Here is a 5,626-nt window from a genome sequence, read left to right as displayed (position 1 = left end):
TTGGTCTCCTACCCCCTCCCGCCGCGCCCCTACCCGACAAATTAACTCTCTCGAAGCGTTGTTGTGTCGAGGCGACCCCAAACCCTAGAGAAGCAGCGTCGAGGCCACTAACATGATTCCTTATTGTGATTAGCTGGCTAGTTCTACGTTTGCCATCTGTACCATATATAAACATGTTGTAAATATTTGCAGAAACTATGGAGCACTGCCGAGATGAAGAAACAGAAGCGATATTGAGAGACATAATCGCAAATGGAAGGGATGAAGTTGCGTCATTTCTCCTCGACACCGTTGGTCAGCTGGAAGAACGGGGTGAAGAAGAGGGCTATGTTCATGATGGCTTCGGCCCATTAATGCCGGTACAAGAACATGACTATGTTCATGATGGCTCCGATGACACAATGGAGGAACAAGAAGGAGATCGTGCTGACTGCTCCGGTGACCGCACCGAGCCCGGCCAGGTATATATATATTAGTTAAGCCCGTGCTGACTAGTTAATTGATGCTTCCATTGTTTTGGTATATGTACACATATTAATTACTCTCTTCTTTCTTCCTTATAATTTCTAGCCCTCCGGATCGAGCACAACTTCGGTAAGGAGACGAGGCCCGAAGAAAAAGTTGAGCTCGGATGAAAAGTTTGAGATCATAGAAATCGCGCCCGACGGCGAACCGATTGAACCCATCCGGACAAGGAAGGAATTTTCTGCTCAGTGCGGGGTTCTTGTTAGGAACAAGATCCCGATCAGCATCCAGCAATGGTATAAGCCTAAGGAGGAAGACCCTGAGGTGTCTTATGTCGATGATATGCAGAAAGAAGATCTTTGGACTCAGCTGAAGGCAAATTTCACCCTACCGCCAGAGGAGGATCCGGAGAAGCCAGTTAAAGAGGAATTAATCAAGTCTTGTGCTCTTAAGAAGATGGCAACCCTAATGAGGAGGTGAAGGAAAGAGATGAACCAGTTGGTCAAAAATAAAAAGACACCAGAATTCATCGGCAAATATGAGAAGATCAAAGATCACTGGCCCGCATTTGTGGCCCACAAGACATCAGAAAAGAGTAAGAAGATGTCGGAGACAAATAAGAAAAATGCTGCGAAGAAGACACTTCAGCATCGCACGGGGTCAGGTGGCTACCTGCAAGCTCGGCCTAAGTGGTCCAAGGCTGAGAATGATCTGCTTGAAAAAGGGATCGAACCAAAGACAATGAGATGGCCAGACCGTTGCCGGACTTGGTTCTTCGGGTCTGGCGGAACCTTGGACCCTGTAACAGGGTTTTGCCAATGGACGGGCGAGCAAATGGATATACCAGTCAAGAACCTTCGACACTATATCGATGCAGCGCAGCGAGGGACGTTCCTTCCAAACAGGGAGAAGGACGAGCTCACAATGGCCCTTGGGAATCCTGAGCACCCTGGACGGACACGAGGCACGCCAGGCTCCATTTCGTGGAAGGTTGGTTTTCCGGACGCAGGGGGTTACAAAACCCACGAGAGGAGGAAGAAACTGGAGCAGGACCAACTGCAGGCGCTGCTTGGAAGGGTAATGGGGCTAGAGGATCGAGAAGAGGAACGAGAAGCAGCAGATCGCAGCAAACAACCTGCCGAAGCTTCCCCGAAGCTACCCCGCCATCTCAGCAGAGAAGCAGCGTGGCTTCCACCGAGCTGCTTCAGCCGGAGCATGTCTTGACGGCTCCTGCCAGCTATCCCGTGGATGGTATCACGGAGTCTCAAAATTGCCACATGATGGCGCGATGGATGACTTTGAAGGTCAAGGCGGCTGTTGGCCAAGTTTATCCTAGTGGACCCGGCACAACTTATCACTGCCAGCCGATTCCAAAAGGATATGCTAAGGTGATGGTGGATGAAATAATGGAGGGATTTGAGGACCTCGTGCTTGACCACCCTACCGGTGAAGGGGAGACTAGGCTGGGTTCTGCTCTGAAGACTCCATGCCTATGGAAGAAGGAGCTCATCAACCTTCTGAACTGGACACCTCCGCCTCCTCCTCCTGCTCCGGCGAGTCAGGGCACTCCACCTCCTCCACCACCTCCTCCTCCGGCGAGTGATGATCAGGGCACGCGTGGCGGCACTCCGCCTCCTTCTCCGGCGCATGGCGGCACTCCGCCTCCTTCTCCGCCTGCGCCGGCGCTCCCGAGAAGCCAGCAGCATCCTCCTTCTCCGCCTCGCCAGCAAGGGCAGAAGAGACCTGCCGCCGCCCCGGCTGCTCCGGCGCGTCGTACTCCTTCTCCTCCGCCTCGTAAGCAAGCACGAAAGAAGACAGACGCCGCAGCCGCTCCGTCTGCTCCGGCGTCTAGCAGCACAACCAGAGGCGGGAGGCAATACAAATACGGTCCATCATCTCTCAAGCCTCTAGAGAAGTTACCGTACGAGAGTTCCAAGGAGGAAAACGATACGATTGTGTAGACCCACATGAAGGAGTTCTTTGAAGGGGTGAAAGCAAAGAGACATCCACCTCCGGAGGAGAAGGTAGATCCGGTGAAAGCAAAGCGCACTATCGATGCCCTGAGGAAACCACCAAAGTCTCCACCGAGAACCAACTATGAGCGCATTACTGAACAGACATATCTCCAAGCCCAGCGGTCGGGAACTACTGTCAGTGCTAAAAGGTCAAAAGAACGAGCAAAGGGGAAAAAATTGCCCAGCTCGGCGAACAAGCATAGCAATCGTGCCCCCCGCTCAATGTGTCTAATGCTCCGGGGACGGTGGCCGGTTATGGCAATCTTGACGATTACCTGCCTGACGATGCACTTCCTGATTTCTTGGTGGTGGACGAACACAGATACGAGTACGGGAAGGCTCTCGTCAAAGATGAAAAATTTCTGACAACAATGATGCGAAGATTCCATAATTGGTACATGGAAACCTGCAGAGAGTCTGAGGGTAAGAATGCTTTATATCTGCATATTAAAGAGGAGCACGATCTCGTTGCAAATGATCTGTTGACTGTTCCATTTGAGGAGTTCTTCGAGTTCTTCAATCAAAAGGCCCTCGATAAATTAATGGTCTTTTGCTACTGCATGTAAGTACTATTTCTGTCATTAAGTCTCTATATATAGCTCGGCTCTTTCATTGCATGTATTTATAATTAATTATCCTAATATATTATGCAGATTGAAGATCGTCGAGTGCAAAAAACAAGAAATTTATGATATTGGGTTCATTAACAAATATATCATAGATGTATTTCTGGTTGAAAAGAACGTCAAAGAGGCCGAGGACAACTTGCTATGATCGTTGATAAAAAATCAAAACAAAGATACCATACTCTTTCCTTACAACGACAAGTGAGTGTTACTGTCGTGTGCATATTCGGTTTCCCTTATTACTCGAGCGAGGTTATAGTAATGTAATTGATGAGTTATGCATGTGTGTGCAGGTACCACTATATTCTTCTGGAGATTAAGCTTGAGCGGGGACTAGTAACCATCTTAGACTCGAGACGGAAAGATCCCAAAAGCTATGCGGACATGACTGAAATGCTCAGCAAGTAAGTTCAATCGATCATATCGCACCATATTGGCAACTTTTTGTTCATTTCCTGATATCTCAAGTAATAATAATTATTTTCTTTGTCTTGCAGGGTTTGGAAACAGTTCACCGCAGAAGCTCCGGGACTGCCGAAGGAGCTGCGATATACATACCCGAAAGTAAGTACTACTGGCTAGCTAGTTGCGTGCATCTCCCGTTGATTCTATAGCTATACTTTCATCAATGCCATTTATAATGCTTCATTATCAGTTTGATTGACCTCTATTTCTCGTAAAGTGCTTGTGGCAGGAGGAAGGGAATGATTTCTGTGGATACTACGTGTGCGAGTTCATCCACACCGCGACTTTGAAAAACAAGCGGGCTACTCTAAAAGACAATATGAAGTGCGTAAGCAATAATATTCACAATTTCATTTTATTACACCATCATTTCTGTTGAGTTTCATTCATATATATGTATTAATTAATCCCCTTCTTCAAATTAGACGTGGCAGATGCGAAATGAACTCCTAGAACCAGATCGCATGAAAGCAATTCAAGAGGAATTGACGGGATTCTTTCTTGACCATGTCATCAGTAAAGCCGGAGAATACCATGTGGAAATTGATTTCAAATGCTAGGGGTTTGTAATTAAGAGATCTTATACATATTGTACATGTATGTAGCCAGTAGCGTCGGATACATGATACGAAAACTTGTTGTTCGACCAATCTCTCGGAGAAGGAGAGGTCGATCGATCACTTCTCTCGGTATGCATTATGAACTTCTGTACTGAATGGTTCTCTCGATCACTTATGTATATATAGTACGTAGCGTCCAAGCACGGACATAAGAGAGGTCACTTCTCTCTATTAATTAGCTAGCTAACACAATATATGAAACACCTAAATTAACCCGCCAAAACCCCCAACCTCCCCTCCTTCCAAAAAAAACAAAAACCCCAGCCATTGGAATGATGATGCGTGGATGCCTTTTGGTCCCGGTTGGAGCCACCAACCGGGACCAAAGGCCCCCTAACTGGGCTCGGCGCATAGGGCCACGTGGAGGCACATTGGTCCTGGTTCGTTTTTGAACCGGGACTAATGGGTGGAGGTATTAGTAACGACCCATTAGTCCCGGTTCATGAACCGGGACTAAAGGCCCTTATGAACCGGGACTATTATGTGTTTTTCTACTAGTGATGGGTGGTGTTGGCGCACTTCACCGACATGGTGAAGGAAGAGCGGGAGGTGGTGTTCCAACAAGCACAAGCTGACTAGAGGTACAACCTCCGGCTCCTCGACGAGCACTGGCTCGCGGAGGAGCAAATCGCCCGCACGAGCATCGTGGTGGACGTGGGGTACAGAGACTAAGCATTGCCCCCCATATTTCTTTTGAGGTGATAATATTTGGAGTGGTGAGATTTCAAAGAGCTAAAACCTGGCTAAACCCTGCTAGATTATCCGGGCCGTTGGAACGCATCTGCCGAAAACGGACGCTGCATTGGGACAGGTGTGTTGGAAATATGCCCTAGAGGCAATAATAAATTAGTTATTATTATATTTCCTTGTTCATGATAATCATTTATTATCCATGCTATAATTGTATTGATAGGAAACTCAGATACATGTGTGGGTACATAGACAACACCATGTCCCTAGTAAGTCTCTAGTTGACTAGCTCGTTGATCAATAGATGGTTACGGTTTCCTGACCATGGACATTGGATGTCGTTGATAACGGGATCACTTCATTAGCAGAATGATGTGTTGGACAAGACCCAATCCTAAGCCTAGCATAAAGATCGTGTAGTTCGTATGCTAAAGCTTTTCTAATGTCAAGTATCTTTTCCTTAGACAATGAGTTTGTGCAACTCCCGGATACCGTAGGAATGCTTTGGGTGTACCAAACGTCACAACGTAACTGGGTGGCTATAAAGGTGCACTACAGGTATCTCCGAAAGTGTCTGTTGGGTTGGCACGAATCGAGACTGGGATTTGTCACTCCGTGTAAACGGAGAGGTATCTCTGGGCCCACTCGGTAGGACATCATCATAATGTGCACAATGTGACCAAGGGGTTGATCATAGGATGATGTGTTACGTAACGAGTAAAGAGACTTGCCGATAACGAGATTG

Source organism: Triticum aestivum, chromosome 6B (assembly GCF_018294505.1).
Source record: "Triticum aestivum cultivar Chinese Spring chromosome 6B, IWGSC CS RefSeq v2.1, whole genome shotgun sequence".
Lineage (NCBI taxonomy): Eukaryota > Viridiplantae > Streptophyta > Magnoliopsida > Poales > Poaceae > Triticum > Triticum aestivum.
The sequence above is the reverse complement of the archived record's forward strand: the minus strand, read 5'-3'. Positions refer to the sequence as shown.